The 24,247-nt window shown below is 47.7% G+C and overlaps 1 protein-coding gene and 1 pseudogene across 10 annotated transcripts in view; one reads left to right on the forward strand and one right to left on the reverse strand.

The window, feature by feature from the left end:
- The window catches only part of LOC147261177 (uncharacterized), a 164,700-nt gene that overhangs the window by 104,760 nt on the left and 35,693 nt on the right, over positions 1–24,247 (reverse strand). The gene's annotated exons all lie outside the window — the stretch shown is intronic.
- On the forward strand, positions 2,710–6,965 carry LOC147261180 (uncharacterized; annotated as a pseudogene).

Genomic DNA, 24,247 nt, shown 5'->3' on the forward strand with positions numbered 1-24,247 from the left:
CACAACCTGAGATTATCGAGATACAACAACAATGCTATGGCAAGGGGGAGCCAGGACGACAGGTCAGCAGGGGGGATGTCATCATCAACCCCACCCAATGAGATTGGGTACTGTGAGAAAATGAGCTTTTGATCATGTTCTGTTCATATGTCACTACCATATCAGGAGTTGATTGTGTATAAGTACATGATGTGATTGTTTATGTTGAATTGTGCAGGCTGCTAGTTGCACCCGAACTGTCAAGGCTGAATGACAAGAATAATGGGACAAGACGACCTGACTGTGCAGATGTATTAATCAAGTGTGATATGTATGAGTGTAAAATTACGTATGCAAAAAAGGTGTGGGTTAAAGCATATATTCACTGTCTGTTAATATCTTATTCAGGCTCTGCTGCACTCTCAAGTTGCATGTAGTGGGGTCTCCAGATAATTCTGTGTCTGCTTTGTTGTGTGAAATAAAGTGTTGATTTGTCTAAAGCAGATGACTCTGGTTGATCTCTTCTCATCAACGGACCCGGTGAAGTCGGCGTACTTCAACAATTTGGGGGCTCGTCTGGGATGAGAGTGACGTCTAATTTGGGCTGTTTTGACTGAGCACAAAGGACACCACAAACTCTGGTCGACCAACAGAAAAAGGTAAGCAGAAACCTGTTACAACAAATTCTGCATATTTGAGAATTTTTCCAAATTAAGAGTTAACAGTGTCCTAGTCTTCAGTCCAAAATTATGGAGTCTATGGTGAAGAATGAAAAGAGTGAATTAGAGTTGATATTGTCCTTGGTTTGGCAACCCCACTATTCTCTGACGAGGGAATAAGGCCTTGGGTTAAAGTCCTATAAGGTGCTGGGTTAAAGTCCCGGGGAATTCAGGATCCCCAAATTCTATTACATATTTTATATTGTGTGGTCACAGTGGACCAGGAACATTTTAAGTCTCTCCGAGGGAAAGAGTGATTTGTGTGTCTCAAACATAACGTCTCTGTTTCATGGAAACCTAGCGGTGTTAACAAAGTGAACAGAACCTCACAAGACAATTAGTGATGGGCATTCCGACTCTTCTCAGAGATTTGGCTCCTTTGGCTCGGCTCTCTTAGAAGAGCCAGCTCTTACGGCTCCCAAATGGCTCTTCAGTTTTCATTCAGTATCACAAGCAATTTTTGATTCAGTGTTTTCATAAATGCTTTATTGTTATGTATGAAACTTTTAAAACTGAACACAACCACAGCAATCAAACAAATCAAACATACAACTCAAATGAACAAAGTGTGAACAAAGTATGAACAGAGTGTCTAGTGGAGATTGGCATTCAGGAAAGCCAGATGCCTCAGTTTGGATGGGCTGATCCGATTTCTCCTCTCTGTTACAATTTGTCCTGTCTTTGAGAACACTCTCTGAGGGGACCGATGTTGCAACAATGCAGAGTCTTCCTACCATTACCTTAACCAGGCGTGGGTAGCATGAAGCCTTGGCCTCCCACCATTTCAGTGGGTCTTCAGCTCTCTGGATGAGGGGCTCCTGAAGGTAGGACCTCACCTCCAGTATAGCATCAGCTGTGGAATTTCTCTCTGCCGTGTGTGTACCTGGCCTGTACCACTACATTCACGGTCTTTGGAGCGTCTGTCCCCCTTCCTTCTTTCACATAATGGTATGATCCTGGTCTGTCCTCGCATGTGATTGGCCGCATGATGTGCCCATCAAAATAAACTCCCGCCCCCGCCTGCATGGATTCTCTGCGGAAAGGAGCCATGAACAGACCGCTGCTGAGCAGGCGGTTGAAGATTGGGCTCCCTCGGACGGGCATCGGCTCTTCTCGTTCACTACAAAGCATCGGCTCTTAGAGCCGACTCGTTTGCAAACGACACATCACTAAAGACAATATTGTTTGAGTGGGTCAGTTGTTCGGGTGAACGCCATACAAACTGGCTGGCAGGCAGGGACAGAAGGACGGAGAAGTTGACAGAGAGATTGTTGATGTTCTGGGCCCAAGGACTCAATGGAGGCCGCTGGGGCAGCAAATGAAAAATATTTTGGTTGTAATTGGGAACGTGGGTTCAGATAAAGAACAAGAAAAGGCAAGAAGTTAGGCAAAGAGAAGGAAAGAGGAAGTGTTAAAAGAAAACAGAGAAGGGAAAGAGGACCGGATGGCACTTGGTAAGTTTTTGTGGGAGAAGGAGAGAGAGAACAGGGGAAAGAGAGATGAGGCTAAAAAGAAGGGTGACCAGGCAGGGCTATTGGAAAGGAAGAAGTGGAGGAAAGAAGAGAAAAGACATGAGCAAGAGAGAAGGGTGTGGTATGGTCTGGCTATGTTTTGTCAGGGAGTGGAATATGCAAATTGAAAAACCCTCCCCACCAAGGATGAAGGAGGAAGACGGTGACAGAAGAAGGACCTCATAACACTCGACGAGATAGAGCTCAGGAGTGAGGTATCAGGACACGCTATCACAAAATCCAAAACACGGCCACCACGTAGTACATCTAACATGACACTGCGCAGCCACAAACAAGCGCCAACACAATACCTTTTGCTGCAAATGGGAGAGGGCAGAGGTGACAAATACAAACCTCTTGCGTGAGGTGATGTGCAATCAATCGTTGATAAAATGCCTCCACCAGCGGAGGGAGGCGGACTCTGGTTGACTAAATTAGATGTGTTAACTGCCGGACAGAAACGAGCACTCGGTGATTTCAGAGCTGTAGCATCCCGCTGCATGTCCCATGACTTGAAAGACATTGAACTAGACTCTGAAACTAATGGAGACCCTGATGACATGCCACTAACAATAGTAATAGACCCCTTAGGGCAAGCTATTAGGAGCAAATTTCCACTCCCTAACACGGCCGTCATTCCTAAACTAACCTGGACCTCGTCCCAGCATCCTCGAGAATATCTAACTCAGTCTAAAGATGATCGGACCAGACACACCGGGTGCCACCCCGGGAAGGCTGAGGTTCAACAGGAATGGTTTCGCAAAGCTGTGTTGGATAGAGTGCCTGAATCGGTAAGAGAAAGCATGATGAGTAACCCTGACTTACCAGGAAGTGATTCTAACATATGGGAAAAGCATCTTGTGCACCACCTGCAGAGAGCCAAAGATGAGGCGAACCAAGAAGAAAATTCAGTAAGAGATCTTCAAACACAGTTACTGAAGCTGCAGCTGGGAGAGGCGAGACAAAAGGTAAATGACAAAAAGAACAAAGAAATTATGATGCATAAACAAATGATGTCTAGCAGTTTGCAGAAAATGGCTGGGGAACTGTGTCCCGGCTACCCCCCTGGACCAGAATCACCAGATCCGTTCCCAGTACCCCCGTGGGCCCCCCAACCGAGACTACATGGTCCACCAAGGGGACCAGCTGCCCAATGGCGAGCTCAGAACTCGTGGGGAGGATACAGGGGAGGAGCTCGAGGTGGAGGAGGCTGTGGGAGACTGCCTCAGGGCAGCAGGCAGGAGGTGAGGGCTACATGTGCGGACAACTTGGACACTGGGCAAGAGAATGTCACATGCAGGGACCTGCACCACGTGGGCATGGAGGTAGTGGCGGACCACCCAGAGGAATGAGGACCCCTGATCCTCAGGCAGCACCAGTCCAGGATGGAGAATATCCCCTGATCGGAGGGGACGAGTGGGAGGAGCCTGGCACCTATCAACAACAGTGACACACCCCACAGAGAAACCCGGGTGACATAGAGACTATCTCCTCGAGAACGGTGAACGTCGTTGGCTTCTCTGGGGTTGGACAGAAACTGCCGGTCACAATACCACTGAAAACCCAATTAGGTAAACAGACTCTTTTGCATCCATTTGTTGTCTCTCCTGGTGTACCTGTTAATCTGTTGGGGCGAGATCTTCTCATCAAACTAGGATCCTCCATCCTGTGCAGCCTGGATGGACTCACTGTGACTCTACCAGATGGAACATGCCTCCGATGTAATACTAACACCCACGGAGCAGGCAGTACCTTCTTAAGCCACTGGAGGACAAGCTGGTGGTCATCTATTGGGGTATGTTACAGCCTGAAACCCCCCTATGTAATAGCCTCCTGTCTGCCTACCTGCAGTGGAAACCCTTTATCTCCCTACTCGAGCCCTACGTCCCACCGCCCGACCCACCTCATGCTACCCTCTTCTATGACCGAATGAGCAATGAGTGGTATCAGGAAGAATTCGAAGCACACCTGGAAGTTAAACAAAGGCAGATCACGTCACAAAATATTTATGCTGGTCCAGAGGGTGTAGCCGCGGCCACAATCCTCTCCAAAGAACAGATGGGATGGTATCGTATGCAGGACGAAGCAGTTCCACACGTTTCCCTCGCATTACATCCTAACCAACAAGCTAAAGATCTTGGCCCGATGGTCAAAAAGCCACAGCAGCCACCAATTGGATAACTACTCAGATACCTGCTGTCTCATTCTCACCCACCTGCAAAACCGACTGCATTAACCTAAAAGTAACAGACACAGTTGCACTACAACATGATCACGTTCCCAGAGACCACGGTAGGGAAAAGATGGACCACCCCTCAGTGGAAGAGATGCTATCTACCCTCCCTGAGGAATTGTGGTCCCAAGGGCCCACAGATGTCGGGCTCACTGATTGTCAACCTGTTACATTTTCAGTGGTAGACACCACTCCCTTATGGATCAGACAATACAGACAATATCCCCACAAACCAGAAGCAGAAGCAGGTATAGCTGAAACTATTGCAGGTCTCATCAAATCCAGGGTATTAGAACCATCCACCTCCGCATGGAAATCTTTCATACTCCCGGTCGAAAAACAAGGGACAGGTAAATATCTCATGGCACATGATCTAAGAGCTATAAATGAAATTCTGACCACAGCCACCATTCCTGTGCCCAACCCCTATGTGGCACTCACTAATTTGGGACCGCACCAACCATGGTTCACATGCATTGATTTGGCTAACGCTTTTTTCTGCTGACCACTAGCAGACGAATGCAGAGACATTTTCTCCTTTACCTACAGAGGACAACAGTGGCGATACACCAGGGTACCACAAGGATTTGCGCTGTCACCAGGACTATTCAATCAGGTACTAAAACAAGCCCTGGATGGTTGTCCGCTTCCTCCGGACACCACTCTAATCCAGTATGTAGATGATCTTCTCATTGCAGCACCGACACCAGCAGCGTGTCTGGCCGCAACAAAGGCTGTCTTCATCCGATTGGCTGGACGCGGTTTTAAGGTCAATACAAACAAACTCCAAGCGGTCAGGACGCAAGTTACCTTTTTGGGCAGAGTACTCTCGCGAAAAGGAGCTGGCATGTCGCCTGCACATAGATCTACCATTCTGCATCACCCAAAGCCCATGACTGTAAAGGAAATGTTGTCATTTCTTGGTCTGACTGGGTACAGTCGCAATTACATTCCTGATTATAGGGGCACGACACAGGCTCTCTGTAACTTGATGAAAGAGCATGGCATGCGTAACCTCAATGCTAAGCTAAATTGGACCAAAGACACTGAGTCAGTCTTCATACTACTCAAACAGAAACTAGCACAGGCCGCAGACCTGGCCCGACCTGACTACCAGTCTCCATTTTTCCTCAACGTTTCTGAAGCAGAAGGAGTGGTTAACGGTGTTCTGTTTCAGAAAAAATGGGGAGAAAGGAGCATACTCATGTACATCAGCATAATGCTAGACTCGATGGAAAAACGACACACAAAATGCACACAACATGCAGCAGGGGTAGCAAAACTGATTCAAAAAACAGCACACATAGTGATGGGACTCCCCTAAGGGTACTCACGTCACATAGCATTAAAGCATATGTCAACTCCCAGACATTCACCCTGACATCACTAAGGCAACAGAGACTCAGTAAAATACTGGAAGCACCAAACATCACATTCACCTAAGAAGGAATCAACATGGCGGATTGGATGGTAACCAGGCCACTGCATGAGTGTGAACACGAAGCACAAAAGGATGAAAAGGTACGACCAGATCTGAAAGCTCAACCATTAACAGATGCTGAAGAGATGTTCACGGACGGATGTTGCTACAAAGATGAAAAAGGTGGACTGAAAGCAGGATACGCGGTGGTGAAGAAGGAAGGACCCAACTGGGTGACAATAGAGGCCCGGCAACTAGAAGGACAGCAATCCGCACAAAAAGCAGAGGTAATGGCTCTCATTGCAGCTCTCAAACTAGGAGAAGGAGAACGAGTAAACATCAATACGGACTCTGCCTATGCCACCGCCAGCACATGTGGAACTGGGACAATGGATCAGAGCAGGATTTCTCACGGCAGGTAACAAACCCATTAAACACGAGCGGGAAATGAAAGAATTAGCAGAAGCTCTGCAACTTCCCCAGCAGGTGGCTATCATAAAGTGCAAAGGTCATGACAATGCCATTACAGAGGTAGCAGCAGGGAACCGAGAAGCAGATGCGGCAGCAAAAAGAGCGAGAGGTTATCTTCCCCAATTACAAATGGTGAGTATGGAAGAAGAACGACAAATGTCTCCATAGGTCACGCTGACTGACATCAGCCGATGTCAAACGGGGGCCTCACCACAGGAAAAGACAACATGGAACCAGAGAGGAGGACGTGAAACTGAGAGACTCTGGCAAGGGCCTGATGGACGGCTAATACTGCCCCCTGGAATCAGAGAGCGGGCACTGGAAGAAGCACACGGAACCGGTCGTGTGGGAGCGGCTCAGATGAGTCAAAATCTGAAAGAATGGTGGCATCCGTTTTTATCAGACACGATAAAGAATTGGGTAAAAAGCTGTTCCATATGTTCCCTGTACAACTCTAAGCCAACCATTAAACCCGAGACAGGTATGTTTCTGCTGGAGACCAGGCCAGGCAGGGAGATTGTGATAGACTACACAGACATGGGGACGACGGTCAGAGGGTACAGGTATGTGTTGATGTGTGTGGATGTGTTTTCAGGTTTGCCAGAGGCGTGGCCAACAAAGAAGGAGGATAGCAAGTCAGTGGTGAAGTTTTTGATTAATCAATACATTCCTCGGCACGGGTTCCCACAGATAATAAGATCAGATAATGGGACACATTTGAAAAACCAACATCTACAACAGGTGGAGGCAATGTTGGGGTTGAAGCACTCGTTTGGCACCGTGTATCACCCTCAATCACAAGGTAAGGTGGAAAGAATGAACCAAACCATCAAACAAAGATTGGCTAAAGTCTGTGCACAGCAAATTTAAATTGGTTGGATGCTCTACCGTTGGCTCTAATGACAGTTCGATGCTCTGTTAATCAGGGAACAGGTTTCACCCCATTTGAACTCTCCACAGGAAGGCACTTTCCAGGACCAGGAGCAGGCCTGCCACCAGTGGAGCTGGAATTCAAAAGAGGGCACAAAGCATATTTTACTGAACTCCAAGCTCTCATTTCAGATTTCTCCAAACAGGTTCAGGACAAAAGACATGCGAAGGTCGAGGGCATCCTCCCCACTGCTGACTGGGTTCTGCTGAAGGTCATCAAGCGGAAGTGGTCTGAACCCAGGTGGACCGTTCCATTCCAGGTGACTGAGAGGACATTCCATGCGGTGCGGCTCAGAGGGAAAGGAGACTCTTGGTACCATTGGAGCCAGTGCGCAGCGGCAGAGGAACCAGGCAGATCAGTCCAGGAGATCCACGCAGACCTTCAAAGACGGTGCACTGACTCAGCTGAGTCAGAATCAAACCCTGACCTCAACAAAGGGGCAAAATAATCCCCGGTCATTGGCAAGGTCACAGGGTAGTCGACCCCTGTGACTGAAGAAAGAAGAAAGAAGATACCACCCAGAGCGGCCGACAACATAAATGATGGACAAATGATTCTGCTCATCATCCTCTGGCTGGTCGTATGTTTTACTTTTCTTGCCGCTACGCTCAAGTTAGCCCTCACAGGCAACACTGTGTTTTAACTGCTTCAAGCTGAATCAAGTGTATTGAAAGATTATTTGCATTCCTCTATTAATTAACGAGCCAGAAGATCCTGAGGCGGAAACTTGATTTTAAACGGTACTAATTAGAGTGATCTTCTAAAGGAGATCAAAAGGGGGAATTGTGAGAAAATGAGCTTTTGATCATGTTCTGTTCATATGTTACTACCATATCAGGAGTTGATTGTGTATCAGTACATGACGTGATTGTTTATGTTAAGTTGTGCAGGCTGCGAGTTGCGCCCGAACTGTCAAGGCTGAATGACAAAAACAACAGGACAAGACGACCTGACTGTGCAGGAGGCAGGAGTACTAATCAAGAAGTGTGATATGCATGAGTGTAAAATTACGTATGCAAAAAAAGGTGTGGCTTCAAGCATATATTCACTGTCTGTTAATATCTTATTCAGACTCTCTGCTGAACTCTCAAGGTGCATGTAGTGGGGTCTCCAGATATATCTGTGTCTGCTTTGTTGTGTGAAATAAAGTGTTGATTTGTCTAAAGCAGACGACTCTGGTTGATCTCTTCTCATCAACGGACCCGGTGAAGTCGGCGTACTTGAACAGTACCAAGCCCCAATAGATACCAACAGCCTTAATACAAGAGCTGCTGACCTAACAAGGAAGATCATGAACCACCAAGAACTCTGGAACCTCAGACGAATAACAAAGTTGAGTTGTCAAGTAACCTCAGACGATTTAATGGTGTCACAACAAGGAAGATCATGAACCACCAAGAACTCTGGAACCTCAGACAAATACCACATCTGAGTTGTCAAGTACCCTAAGCTGATTTACTGGTGGATGTGAATGCTATTGAACACAATACCCACAGCAACCATCACAGAGACCAACAAGCTGATGCACAGTACAGCAACAGTAACACTGGAAATGCTTGGGTACCAGCTAGACATGGACATGGAGCATAAGAAACAATATCTCCATTGAAGAGAAGGATGGAGACCAAAATGAAGGCAACAAGGAGAGAAATTAGCCAGCTAGCAGAACTGCAGTGAGGAAACATGGTGAATAAAGCTTTGCCCCAGAAATACACCAAGCCATCCATTCCAGAGGCACTTGAAACTGCCAAAGAATGGCTAAAGGCATGTTAACACCAAACGCGACGCAAATTTTCGCATCACTTTATTTGCGCAAATTTGATTGCTGTATCATATGTTTTTATTTGTGTCATTCACACAAACTTTTTTCCCCTGTGAGGAGAATTTATTTCCGCCATTTCTTTCCATCATCAACCATGGCTGCCTTGTACCTGTTGTGGAAGTCCCAGATACGGCAGAAAACCAAACACCGCTGTATCTGGATGCATTGCATAATCCCAGTAGTAATGATGGGTGAATTTCACCGCTTTCTCCATGAACTGCGCCTGGTCAAAGACTGTTTCTTCACATTCGGCTGTGAACTAAGAGGACCACTTCATCCACACAAAGCAGAGACGACATCCTCCCGCCACCAAACTCGACCCCCTCCATCACCAGATTGTGCCCTGAAATTCTTTCCATAAAAGGTATGAACAGAACTGGAAACAAAGGGCAGCCTTGGTGGAATCCAACCCTCACTGGGAACCAGTACTGCCAGCAACGCGGACAAGGCTCTCACTCCTTCAGTGCAGAGACGAGGGGCCACCCCCCCATACTCCTGGAGTACCCCCACAAGATGCTCCTGGGAACATGGTCATAAGCCTTCTCCAGATCCACAAAGCACATGTGGACTGGTTGGGTAAACTCCCATGCCCCCTCCAGCACACTAGCGAGGGTGAAGAGCTGATCAACGGTTCCATGGCCGGCATGAAAACCACCTTGATCCTCCTCGATCTGAGGTTCGACGACCGCCCTGACCCTCCTCTCCAGTACCCTGGACAAGACCTTTTCAGGGAGGCTGAGGAGTGTGATCCCCTGATAGTTGGAGCACACCCTCTGATACCCTTTCTTAAATATTGGGACCACCCCTGGTCTGCCACTCCAAAGGCACTGCCCCCCGATGTCCACACAATGTTGCAGAGACATGTAAACCAAGACAGCCCAACATCAAGAGCCTTGAGATACCCAGGGATGATCTCATCCAACTCCGGAGCTCTGCTGCCGCAGTGTTGATCCAATGCCTCTGCAACTTCCCTGGAGATTGGACGACCCCCCCCCCCCCCCGCCCAGTCCTCCACCAACTCTGTTTCCTCCATGGCATATGTGTTGTTGGCAAGGCAAGGCAAGGCAAGGCAGTTCTATTTGTAGCCTGTTTTCACCACCAGTTTGTCTCCAGGCTTCATGGCATCATAACAACATCCTCTGCCCTCAGACCTTCACATCGACTGAGGAGAAACTCCATAGAAAACCTTTAACAGGGAAAAATCTGAGAAACCTCAGGGTGAGGAGGGGAGGAGGATCCCTCACCCAGGAGGGACAGACGTGCAGGAGACTGACAAGACAACAGTTTATAACACAGAATGTAGGAAACATGGAAATGTTAAAAACAGTTGAAGAAGGAAGCTTCTGGAAGGGGAGGCAGGGAGAGCAAGCCAGCTTGATGGGGGACTGGATGGTAGACTGGTTCATGGGAGGGGAGCGCAGGCCGGTGTAACAGCTGGGAAAAGGGGGGGGGGTAGGGGGGCGATGCAGGTGGTGGTTGGTACAGAGAGATGGAGCTCTGGTGGATCTGAGGAAACACAGAGAGACTGAGAGACACCAAGGAGGAGAGGAGAGGAGAGAAGAGGAGAGGAGCTCCATGTAACCTGATGTGTCCCTCAGCAGTCTAAGCCTGTAGCAGCATAGCTATCAATGGTTCAGCGCTACCTGAACCAGTCCTGATTGAAGGCTCTGTCATAAAGGAAGGTCTTAAGCCTGGACTTAAACGTAGTCAGAGTATCTGCCTCTCTGACCCATGGAGAGATGCTGGTTCCACAGCAGAGGAGCCGGTACCTGAAGGCTCTGCCTCCCAGTCTGTTCTTAGAGATACTGGGAGTCACTAACAGACCTGCATTCTGGGAGCGGAGTGCTCTGGTAGGACAGAGAGGATGGAGCTTCATCATTGAGAGCCTGATGAGTCAGCAGAAGGATTTTGAAGTGGATTCTAGATCCTACAGGAAGGAGAGAAGCTAAAGTGGAGAGATGTGTTCTCTCTTCTTAACTCCTGTCAGAACCCTGGCTGCAGCATTCTGGACCAGCTGGAGACTCTTCAGAGAGTTGTTGGGACATCCTGACAGGAGAGAGTTGCAGTGGTCCAGCCTAGAAGTGATAAATGCATGCACCAGTTTCTCAGCATCACTCTGGGAAAGGATGTTCCTGCTCTTAGTGATACTGCAGATGGAAGAAGGCAGTCCTGGTCACATGCTTTATGTGGGAGCTGAAGGAAAGGTCCTGATCAAAAATGACTCCAAGGTTCCTTGCAGTTGTCCTCAGGGTCAAGGTGATGCCATCTAGAGTAGTGATCTGGTTAGAGAGGTGTCCCTGAGGGGTTCAGGTCCAAACGTGATGACTCTGACCAGTGCTGTTTCAGTGCTATGGTGTTCCCTGAATCTAGACTGGAAGGCTTCAAAAAGCTTGAAAGATTTGGGATTGAAGAGTTCCTTTAAGTATTCCCTCCACTGTCAAATTATCGCGCCAGTTGACATCAGCAGCCTCCAGCCACCACTGTAAACAGAGTGGACAAGTTGCCACCTTCCCATCCGAGGCAACTGACGGTTTGCCAGAATCTCTTCAGAGCCGATCAACAGTCATCCTCCATGGCCTCACCGAACTCCTCCCATGCCGGAGTCTTTGCCACAGCGACTGCCACAGCTGCACACCGCTTGGCCTGCTGGTACCAGTCGGCTGCCTCTGGAGACCTACAGGCCAGCCATGCCCTGGAGGCCTCCTTCTTCAGTCTGACAGTTCCACTCTCCCCTGGTGTCCACCAGCGGGTTCAGGGATTACCGCCAGTCACCAGCACCAGCAGCCTTGCCGCAGCTCACAACAGCCGCCTTGACAAAGGCAGAGTGGAACATGGTCCATTTGGACTCAATGTCCTCCACTGCCCCTGGGATGCGGTTGAAGCTCTGCTGGAGGTGGGAGTTGAAGATCATTTTGACAGGTTCTTCCACCAGGCGTTCCCAGCAAACCCTCACTACTTGTTTTGACCTACCAGGTCTGCACAGTGTCTTCCCCTGCCACCTGATCCAACTCACCACCAGATGGTGATCAGCTGACACCTCAGCTCCTCTCTTCACCTGAGTGTCCAGAACCGCAGATCAAATGATACAACTATAATATCAATCATAGACCTACAGCCTAAGATGTCCTGGTGCCACGTGCACCGGTGGACATCCTTATGTTCAAACATGGTGTTAGTTATGGACAAACTGGTTCTCACACAGAAGTCCAATAACTGCACACCACTCGGGTGCAGGTCAGGCCTACCGTTCCTTCCAATTACACGCCTCCAGGTCATGCTGTCATTGCCCACTTGAGCATATATATGTTTTACAAGCTACGAATACTACTACTAGCTAAAACTACTCTTTTACGTAAAAGTGTTTTGATCAGTTTACAATGCCCTAATCGGCCCTGATTTCACATTGAGTAAACTGAACAGGACATCCATAGTTTCACTCTTTGACTATAATTGCTTTCTTACAAATTACTGTGCTGTAGTGGAGGTCTGAACTTTTGTCGCCGAACCACGAACAAACATCTGCAGTTGAATTTGTTTGTGTGTTCATCCATAACCTCCATTGAGGCAAAGATTTATTCGTTGTAATTTATTCATCACCTCATTTCAGGTTAAAATTACTTCAGTTTTTAGGCACAAAGTACAGACTGACAGTTTTTTCTATCTCAGGTTGTTTCACTTGTTAGTCAAGTCAAGTCAATTTTATTTCTACAGCGCCAAATCCACAAAAAAGTTATCTCATGACACTTTACAAGCAAAACAGGTAAAGTACCACTCTCCTTCTATGAATTTACACCCAACAATTCTCCATCAGCAAACACATCCTGCAAAAGCAGCGATGAAAACCTTCCTTTACCAGGCAGGAAGGTGGAGCAGATCCAGGATCAGTGGGGATGGAGAGAGAGCAGGAGAGCAGGACAGAGACAAAGACAGAGAATGGAGGAAGACAGAGAGACAGAAGGAGAGACTGATGGACAGACGGGGACGTGAGCAGGTGGAGCTACGGGTGGCAGCTGGAGCCTCTTCAGGTCTGGAGCCTCCTCCAGCAGCACCCAGGATCTGGGATGAGGGGAGAAGAAGAGGAGTTAGTAACACATATGAGGACAGGAGGAGGAGAGGGAAGCCCAGTGCATCATGGGAGATCCCAGCAGTCTGAGCCTATAGCTGCAGATCTAAGGGCCAGCCTAAGCAGTCCTGACGATAAGTCTGATCAACAAGGAAGGTCTTAAGTCTGCTCTCAAACCTAGAAAGGGGGTCTGGGTCCTGGACTGAAACTGGGAGACGGTTCCACATGAGGGGGGCCTGATACCTGAAGGCTCTGGCTCCATTCTACTGTTAGAACTCTAGGAACCAGCAGGAACCCTGCATCCTGGGAGTGAAGGGTTCTAGCTGGATCATAGGGGACTAGGAGCTCTGTCAGGGATAAAGGAGCCTGATTGTTGAGGACTTTGATGGTAGAAGAAGAATTTTTAATTCTATTCTGAATTTGACAGGGAGCCATGCAGAGAAGCCAGTCCAGGAGAGACCTGGTCTCTGCTACCAGTTCTAGTCAACACACAGGCAGCAGCGTTCTGGACCAGCTGGAGAGTCTTTAGGGACTTATTAGTCCAGCCTGGTAGGAGGGAGGTGCAGTAATCCAGCCTGGAAGTGACAAAAGCAGGGACTAGTTTTTCTGCATCTTCTTGAGCCAGGATGTGTCTGATCTTTGCGATGTGACGTAGATGGAAGAAGGTGTCCTGGAGATTTGTTGAATGTGGGAGTTAAAGGGTCCTGGTCAAAGAGAACTCCTAGGTTCCTTACAGTAGTGCTGGGGGCCAGGGTGGTGCCATCCAGGGTACCTGTCTTATCAGATCAGGTGGTCCTAAGGTGTTTGAGCCCAGCACAAGAACTTCAGTTTATCAGAGTTTAATAAAGGAAATGATGGTCCTCCATGTTTTCCTGTCCTTCAGACAGGCCTCCAGTTTAGTCAGCTGGTTTGTTCCATGTGGATCATTGATGAGTTCAGCTGAGTGTCGTCTGCATAGCAGTGAACATTAATGGAGTGTTTCCTGATCATGTGACCTAGAGGAAGCAGGTACAGGGTGAACCTGGAACCGGACTGAATCCTCCAATCAGCTGTTGCTATGGAGAAGTCACAGAGCTGTTTAGCAGCTGCTTTCTCCAGAACCTTGGAGAGAAAAGGAAGATGTGATGTTGGTCTGTAGCTGGTAGAACTTCTGGATCCAGGGTTGCTTTTTGAGGAGGGTTTAATTCCTGCTACTTTAAAGGACTGAGGGATGGAACCAGATACCAGTGCCACATTGATCATATCTAAGAGGGAGGGGCTAACAAGGGGAGAGAGTCTTGGAGCAGCTTGGTTGGGATGGGGTCGAGGAGACAGGTGGAGGTTTAGAGGAGGACATTATTGAACTGAGCTCATGAAGGCTGATGGGAGAAAAACTGTCCAAGTGTGTGTCTGGTCCTCCAGCTGCCTCTAAGGTTCTGGGTTCTAGGTGCCATGTTGTCAGCTGATGGCAGCAGGAGAAGAAGTTTCTCTCTAATCAGGAGACTTTTGTCATTAAAGAAGTCCATGAACTCTTTGCTGCCCAGGGAAACAGGACTACTTGGTTCAGTAGAGCTGTGGCTCTCTATCAGTCTGGCTCCAGTACTGAAGAGGAACCTGGGTTGTTCTTGTGTTCCTCTATTAGTGCTGAGTAGTCGGCTGCTCTGGTTCTACCAAGGGCTTTCTTCTCGGTTCTAAGGCCATCTTGCCAGACTCCATGTGACTCCTCCAGTTTGGAGCAGCACCATCTTCTCTCCACTTTCTGGGTTTCTTGTTGATCTGTCAGGTTCCAGAACCGTACCAAGGTGCTTGTTTCCTTGGATTCATAGTTTTCTGTTTTAGTGGCCAGTCGAGTCCAGAGTTGTTGCTAAGGTGCCTGCTGCTCTATGGATAAAATAATCAGTTTGGGAAGGACTAAGGTGGACAACAGCGCCCTCTGTTACAGTGGGACATGACACTGAATTTAGCACCAATGGAACCACTTCCTTAAATCCAGGTGTGGCCTGATCAGACAAACATCTGGAAACTACAGTTTTCCTGAGTGGAGTGTAGCTGATTCGTACAAATTCCAAAGGGATTGATTGGTGGTCTGATAAAAGCGTTCTGTGGAAACACAACCAGATGTTCAGCTTCAGTTCCACATGTTAGGAGGAGGTGGAGGTGTGGTTGTGACAGTGAGTGGGTTCATGGACAGACTGATGGACACCAGTTGAGTCTAGGAGAGAGAGAAATGCAGTACCAGACTGTGGTTATCAACATCCTCATGAAAACCGAAGTCTCCTCCAATCATGACTTGATCTGATTTAAAACTAAACTGATAGAAACTCTGAGAATTCAGATCAGAATCCAGAGTCAGGACCAGGAGGACGGTCCTCAATAATCAATCAGAGGCTGGAGAGTTTCCAGGCTGGAGGAGACAAACTGAGAATCAGGCTTTCAGATGAATGGAAACTTCTTCTGGTTTGGGATTTATTTCTAAACTGGTGTCAACAATGGCAGCAGCGCCACCTCCTGGGCCAGAGCCTGGAGGATTGTGAGTATTAATGTGACTGGAGGAGTGGATTCATTCAGACTAGCATCCTCATCAATCACCAGCCAGGCTTCAGTGAGACTCAGCAGGTCAACACAACTGTCAGATATCATTTCATTCACTGGTTCAGTTTTCAGCATCAGAGGTCTGATATTCAATCGTCCTCATCTAATTCTGATATTCTGTTGAGTTAATTTAGTGGTTGTTTTAACTTTGATGAGGTTTTTCTGATTGACTCCTCTACAGTAGAACTGGAGTGAATAAACTGGCATGGTGGAAAGACACAGTCTCTATGGGAGTGTGGGTGGGTGACTGCCCCCTAGTGGACGCGCAGAGAAGCATGTAAGACGGCAGCTCTGCTTCCTGGTCTGAACTCTGGGTTCTCAAGATTCTGGTTCTATTATAAACTGGGCCATATTTCTAGAAATGAATGTCGTCTCTCCTAATCAGACCAGGTCTCCCCCAGAAAGTTTTCCATTTATCAATGAAGCCCACTTGGTTTGCTGGACGCCACCTCGACAGCCAGCGGTTGAACGACGACTGGTCCGATGAGGCAGTGGTCCAGAGAGACTACAGAGTCCAACATCGTCTTCACAAATGTACACACCGACTCAATAATTAGGGCCTGAGCCTGAAGGTTCTTCAGGCGAAGACCCTATTATGTTTGCTCAGCAGATCAACACATCAGCAGCACTAAAAACACTACAAACACCCACCAAACAGTGTCCCAGCCCCCCAACACCCATGAGGTACCTGGGCCAGATGGCCTGGAGCCAGTTTTCACATCCACACCATTCAAAACCTGGTCCTGGACTGTTCTTGCTGTCAATGAGTGCGCAATATGAGCATCATCTAATTTCACCCCCTGAACATGCATGAAATTCACTGAAATTCACCACACTTGTCCTGTCTGGCTAAACATTCACTAATCAAAAAAAAAACACCACAAAAGTCTATAGCGCCACCTAGGGAGCCACACAACGAAAAGATAATTTTAGATAATTTGGAGCGCACTAACTCCTCCCACGAATGTCCCACAAACATGGGACCAACACCATTGGACTCGTCTCATCAAGACCAACAATTACTACACTCTGACCCCTGATCTGTCTACAATAGAATGTCCACTAATTGGAAAAAACTGGCAAAATCAGTACTTTTTTTACTCCCCGAACAAAATCTATCTCCTCCTAGGCCATTAATGCTATTGCTTCCAAACTTTCACACATCAATCACACAACTCTGCTCTTCAAAAATCTTTAAAGGTTTTTATATGAATCACTCGGTATCGATTTTACAAGCCGTCAAAGTGGGGGAGACACGTTTCACCTTACAATGGAAGTCTATGGGGAGACGGTGTCCTCTCAGGGTACATACTGTCAAACAAATGCTTCTCACGTCTACACCATCCATCCCACAGCTTTAACAAACACACCACTGCATTCCTGACAAAAACCCCTACAAAAACATGGTATTCTGTGTCCCTCTTGACCAACGTATGCAGACTTCTTCCTGATGTCCCCACTCCAATTCTGGTGCTCCTCCTCTCTCTCCACTCTAGCACAGATCAAAGACAGAGCAGTGGGGGAGGGGTTCTTAAAGGGCCAGCTCTCAGCTCTGCTCTCACTCTAGCACAGATCAAAGACAGAGCAGTGGGGGAGGGGTTCTTAAAGGGCCAGCTCTCAGCTCTGCTCTCCACTCTAGCACAGATCAAAGACAGAGCAGTGGGGGAGGGGTTCTTAAAGGGCCAGCTCTCAGCTCTGCTCTCACTCTAGCACAGATCAAAGACAGAGCAGTGGGGGAGGGGTTCTTAAAGGGCCAGCTCTCAGCTCTGCTCTCAGCTCTGATCAGACTCAGGCTTCTAACTCCTCAACTACAAGGCCTACACACTGGACCAAGACACCCTTGGATTCAGGCCAGGGGCTTAGGCCCTCACAACACTGCGTGCAGCTTTAAGAATTTTTGTGACCTCCGACTGCCGTAGTCGGATGTCATTACCGCCGACGTGACTGACAATTTTATCGTATTTGCATTTACTTTTAGCCAGCAGTTTTAAATTTGACTCTACGTCGCCCCCTCTGGCCCCTGGAATACACTTGACTATGGTCGCCGGTGTCGCTAATTTCACGTTTCTCAGAATGGAATTTCCAATTACCAGAGTTGTTTTCTTGGTGGGTGTGTCGCTGAGTGGGGAGAACCTATTAGAGACGTGAAGCGGTGGTTGGTCGCTGACAGCAGGCTTCCTTTTTGGACTATGCTTCCTTCGGACAGTCACCCAGCCGCCCTGGGGGAGCGCTAGTTGGGGCTAAGCAAAAACGGTCCGCATCAGCTAACGGGGACTGGCTATCTCTAGCGGCTAATTGATTGGATCCATCGGTGCAGAGCCTCCGCAGGTCCAATTCAACCTCGCTAAGCCTCGCCTCCAACGCTACAAACAAACTACATTTAACGCACTTATCAGTATCACTACAGGAGGCTGAGGAGGAACTGAACAGTGGCCCACTGAGCAGGAGAGAGGAGAGCGAGAGGGAAGCCATCGCTAGCTTAGAGTGGAGAGTTTACAGAAAGAAAGTCTGTCGCTACAAGACAGATAGTCTTTAAACTTAGGCCAAATAAAGCAAATAGATACGTAGTTTGGGAAGGTAATTAGTCAACGAATGAGGAATTAGCAGGGATGATCACACTTTAGCTAGCACAGCAAGCAAAGCACTATGTTCAGCAATGCACAAACAGAAAGTGAGGTCACACGTTTACCACAACGCAGGTAGAGGAGGATTACATTAAGAAAAACTTTTTTGTTCATAAGTCTGCTTGTTACTTGATAACCTTATTGCAACTGAGGTTTATCGATTTCAGACTTATTCCTTCATTTCTGACGGACGACCCAGAAACTGTCATCTTTCTGGCTTACATATATATAATATAATATATATTATCATAATACTATATATAATATAATACTACTTAGCTCAACATCACGTGGGTTAAATGATGCAATTCAACAACTAACAATTGTGTATTGAAATGCAACAATTGGTACTGAGAAAGCTGAGAGATCTATCACTCTCCATCATCATCTCCCAATGATCCTGCTGTCTTGTGTCCTGCTGACATGGAGTTTTTCCTCCCAGTCAAGGACATGCCAGGCAAAGGTTAGTGTCAAACTGCAGTGTCCCATCAGCAGCCTCAGCTGACACAATCTATGGAGACAGATGAGCACAAAGGAAGGGAGGGTAAGGGAGAGGTGGGTAATGAGGAGGAAGACACAAGGAAGTCAGCAAATAGCCCAAGAGGGGGTGGGGGGGTTGGGATGGACGGATTCAGGGGAGCAAGGCCAGGAGGTTCTAGTGCTTAGGGGGAGAATGATTTTTAGTTTGTCTCCCAATATTCTGTGTGTACCTCCTCGCTGGCTGAATTCATCGTGACCAATGAAAGAGTATCAAACACTTACCAAATGTATAGTTTGACAAACATTCGATAATAATGTGTAATAATACAACTAAATCAATGTGCTGTCACTCATCTTCAGATGCTCATGTGAAGTGTCAGGTGGTGGAGGCTCCAGCTCCAACAGGAACCCCACACTTCTTGTTTCCGTGGCCACATGGACCAGATCTGACCATGGACCTGAGGCCCTTCTTGACCAGTGTGGAAATACACTCCCTCCACCTGGTCCTGGGCCCGGAACAGCTGCTGGAACAGCTCTCTAGGGAGTTGCCTGGGTAGTATTCTGACAAGAGACCTGAACAACCTCAACCCAAGTTGTAGGTAATCTAAATTAGCTGGGGCTTCACACTGCAGACTCCAAATCAACTTTTTGAAAAATGATGAATAATAGTGTCCACCACTGTTGAAAGAAAATAGTAAATGCTAACTCCCCTGAGCACAATCAGGGGCTGAAATGTACCTACCTAAATGTACCACTGGTTTCCTGCATGGGCTTGCTGGTCCAGGTCATGTTTGGTATGTGTTGCTGAGTCACACACAGGAGCTCCCAGTCAAACGTGTATTGGTAAATAAGTCACACTAATACTCATATTCCTCCAGGCTCCGGCCCAGGAGGTGGCGCTGCTGCCATTGTTGACACCAGTTTAGTAATAAATCCCAAACCAGAAGAAGTTTCCATTCATCTGAAAGTCTGATACTTAGTTTGTCTCCTCCAGCCTGGAAACTCTCCAGCCTCTGATTGATTATTGAGGACCGTCCTCCTGGTCCTGACTCTGGATTCTGATCTGAATTCTCAGAGTTTCTATCAGTTTAGTTCTAAATCAGATCAAGTCATGATTGGAGGAGACTTCAGTATTCATGAGGATGTTGATAACCACAGTCTGGTACTGCATTTCTCTCTCTCCTAGACTCAACTGGTGTCCATCAGTCTGTCCATGAACCCACTCACTGTCACAACCACACCTCCACCTCCTCCTAACATGTGGAACTGAAGCTGAACTATTTCTTTACTACGCTTTTATCAGACCACCAATCAATCACTTTGGAATTTGGACTGATCAACTACACTCCACTCAGGAAAACTGTAGTTTCCAGATGTTTGTCTGATCAGGCCACACCTGGATTTAAGGAAGTGGTTCCATTGGTTCTAAATTCAGTGTCACGTCCCACCGTAACAGAGGGCGCTGTTGTCCACCTTAGTCCCTCCCAAACTGATCATTTTATCCATAGAGCAGCAGGCACCTTAGCAACAACTCTGGACTCTACTGGCCCACTAAAACAGAAAACTATGAATCCAAGGAAACAAGCACCTTGGTACAGTTCTGGAACCTGACAGCTTCAACAAGAAACACAGAAAGTGAAGAGAAGATGGTGCTGCTCCAAACTGGAGGAGTCACATGGAGTCCGGAAAGATGGCCTTAGAACCGAGAAGAAAGCCCTTGGTAGAACCAGAGCAGCTGACTACTCAGCACGAGAGGAATACAATACAATACAATAGAGGAACACAAGAACAACCCAGGTTCCTCTTCAGTACTGGAGCCAGACTGACAGAGAGCCACAGCTCTACTGAACAAAGTAGTCCTGTTTCCCTGGGCAGCAAAGAGTTCATGGACTTCTTTAATGACAAAATTTTCCTGATTAGAGAGAAACTTCTTCTCCTGCTGCCATCAGCTGACAACATGGCACCTAGAACCCAGAACTTGAGAAGCAGCTGGAGGACCAGACACACACTTGGACAGTTTTTCTCCCATCAGCCTTCATGAGCTCAGTTCAATAATGTTCTCCTCTAAACCTACACCTGTCTTCTAAACCCCATCCCAACTAAGCTGCTCCAAGACTCTCTCCCCTCGTTAACCCCTCCCTCTTAAATATGATCAATGTGGCGCTGGTATCTGGTTCCGTCCCTCAGTCCTTTAAAGTAGGAGCAGGAATGAGACCCTCCTCAAAAAACAAGCCTGGATCCAGAAGTTCTACCAACTACAGACCAACATCACATCTTCCTTTTCTCTCCAAGGTTCTGGAGAAAGTAGTTGCTAAACAGCTCTGTGACTTCTCCACAGCAACAGCTGATTGGAGGATTCAGTCAGGTTCCAGGATCATCCTCGAACAGAAACAGAACTAGTCAGAGTTACCAGTGACCTCCTACTGGTACCAGATGAGGGACTGGTCTCTGTGCTGGTCTGATTAGATCTCAGTGCAGCTTTGATATCATTGACCACCATATCCTTCTACAGAGACTGGAACCTGTCACTGGTATTAAAGGAACCACAATAAACTGGTTTAGGTCATATTTACTGGGTCGTCTCAGTTGGTACTAGTTAATGATGGTTCCTCTGAGGCCACTTCAGTCACTGATGGTGTTCCACAAGGCTCTGTGCTTGGACCAGTCCTCTTCACCCTGTACCTGCTTCCTCTAGGTCACATGATCAGGAAGCACTCCATTAATGTTCACTGCTATGCAGACGACACTCAGCTGAACTCATCAATGATCCACATGGAACAAACCAGCTGACTAAACTGGAGGCCTGTCTGAAGGACAGGAAAACATGGAGGACCATCATTTCCTTTATTAAACTCTGATAAACTGAAGTTCTTGTGCTGGGCCCAAACACCTGAGGACCACCTGATCTAATGAGACAGGTACCCTGGATGGCACCACCCTGGCCCCCAGCACTACTGTAAGGAACCTAGGAGTTCTCTTTGACCAGGACCCTTTAACTCCCACATTCAACAAATCTCCAGGACACCTTCTTCCATCTACGTAACATCGCAAAGATCAGACACATCCTGGCTCAAGAAGATGCAGAAAAACTAGTCCCTGCTTTTGTCACTTCCAGGCTGGACTCATAAGTCCCTAAAGACTCTCCAGGTGGTCCAGAACGCTGCTGCCTGCGTGCTGACTACAACTGTTAGCAGAGACCAGGTCTCTCCTGGACTGGCTTCTCTGCATGGCTCCCTGTCAAATTCAGAATAGAATTAAAAATTCTCCTTCTACCATCAAAGTCCTCAACAATCAGGCTCCTTCATCCCTGACAGAGCTCCTAGTCCCCTATGATCCAGCTAGAACCCTTCACTCCCAGGATGCAGGGTTCCTGCTGGTTCCTAGAGTTCTAACAGTAGAATGGAGCCAGAACCTTCAGCTATCAGGCTCCACTCCTGTGGAACCATCTCCCACTTTCAGTCCAGGACCCACACCCCCTCTCTGGGTTTAGGAGCAGACTTAAGACCTCCTTGTTGATCAGGCTTATAGTCAGGACTGCTTAGGCTGGCCCTTAGATCTGCTGCTATAGGCTCAGACTGCTGGGGATCTCCCATGATGCACTGGGCTTCTCTCTCCTCCTCCTGTCCTCATACGTGTTACTAACTCCTCTTCTTCTCCCCTCATCCCAGATCCTGGTGCTGCTGGAGGAGGCTCCAGACCTGAAGAGGCTCCACCTGCTCACGTCCCCGTCTGTCCATCAGTCTCTCCTCCATTCTCTGTCTTTATCTCTGTCCCTCTCTTTCCTTCTGTCTCTCTGTCTTCCTCCATTCTCTGTCTTTGTCTCTGTCCTGCTCTCCTGCTCTCTCTCTGTCCCCACTGATCCTGGATCTGCTCCACCTTCCTGCTGGTAAAGGAAGGTTCTGGTGGCTGCTGTTGCAGGATATGCTTGCTGATGGAGAATTGTTGGGTGGAGGTTCATTGAAGGAGGGAGGTGCTGGACCTGCTCTACTTGGAAAGAGTCAGGAGAGAACTTTGGTTGGGGTTTGGTGACACACAAATAAACCTGACTTGATTTGACTCGTTATCATCAACAGTAGAAGGTGAATCCCCAGCTGTTTTCATCATTGATATCTCTTGAACATTTGCTGGTTGTCAACTCATAAAGATCTGAGAAATAGTGTTTATCATTTCTCAATTTCTACCGACATTTTAAGGGCTAATCAATTAATGACGATAATAACTTTGTTGTAGCTGTCTCAAACCAGAACATGGAATGTGGCTGTGAGTTTATTTTAACAAAGCTTCCTTTGAACAAAGAGCAAATTAACAGAAAGTGTGATGGTGTGTGTCTTCCTTCAGCTCAGGTCCTCCACTAGAGGCTGCAGGCCAGGAATGAACGAGACAATCAGTCACTGGTCCACATCACCAGGATCTACAGCAACCACATCACGATAAGTGTGGTTGGATGGTACCGAAGAGAGGGAAGATGATCAAATCTGACGGGCTGAACTACCAGAAGGCAGCAGATGTTCAGGACAGCTACAAGTAACTGGGGATCCACCAGGCTAACAGACCCATGAGGAGGCTGAGGGAGGTCGGCCACCACCAAACACCTCCACAGTCAGGAGATCCTGAGAGGTCCTCTCAGTAGGAGGAACCAAATCCGAGCCACCAACACAAAGCTCTGCCAGTCACCAGATCCCCTGTTGGGATAATCAGCTGTCAAAGGAAGAGATGGAGGCCCCTGATACCAGAACCAGGAAGCTCCTCAACCTGCAGGTCCGGCACCACCCCTTCTTCACATAAATGAACAATTTCTTAATGTTCCCAGTAAAATTGACATGGAGGTGCAGGTCAGGCTACAGTGTAAGTAACGTAAGGAGCATAGATAGCATCGGCAACATAGGTAGCACAGTTACCACGGGTTGCGTAGGGAGAGTAGGTAGTGTAGGTAGCATAAGTAGCTTTGTCAGCGCAGTTAGCATAGGCAGCAAAGTTAGCATAGGTAGCGTAAAAACATAGGTCGTGTAGGTGACGTAGGTAGCATAGGTAATGTATGTAACATATGTAGCGCAGGTAATGTAGGTAGTCGGTAACAGAGCTCACATCAGTAAGTCATGTAGGTAGTGTGGGTAATGTACGTAATGTAGATTGCACGGGTAGCGTAGGTAGCTTATTTAATTTAGGTAGCGTAGCATGCTGACAGGGTGACAGGTAAAGCCGCAGCCTGGACCTCCGAGCCCTGACCCCATGTTTGTAGTCTCACTCTTCACTGCAGCCTGGAGCTCTTGAAGTATTTATTGACCCAGGAATGTCCTTTTTTCAGGTTTAAATAAAGGGAGACTAAGGAGTCTTTTAGTTCTGGAAGCCATTCAGAACTGATCAGTGGACTGGTGTTGGCCCATGGGCCCCCAGCTAAAAGACTTGCAGGGCACATTGTTTGT

This window comes from Aulostomus chinensis, chromosome 5, assembly GCF_037954235.1.
Source record: "Aulostomus chinensis isolate RoL2024-O1b breed Wild chromosome 5, RoL_Achi_v1.0, whole genome shotgun sequence".
Taxonomy (NCBI): Eukaryota; Metazoa; Chordata; class Actinopteri; order Syngnathiformes; family Aulostomidae; genus Aulostomus; species Aulostomus chinensis.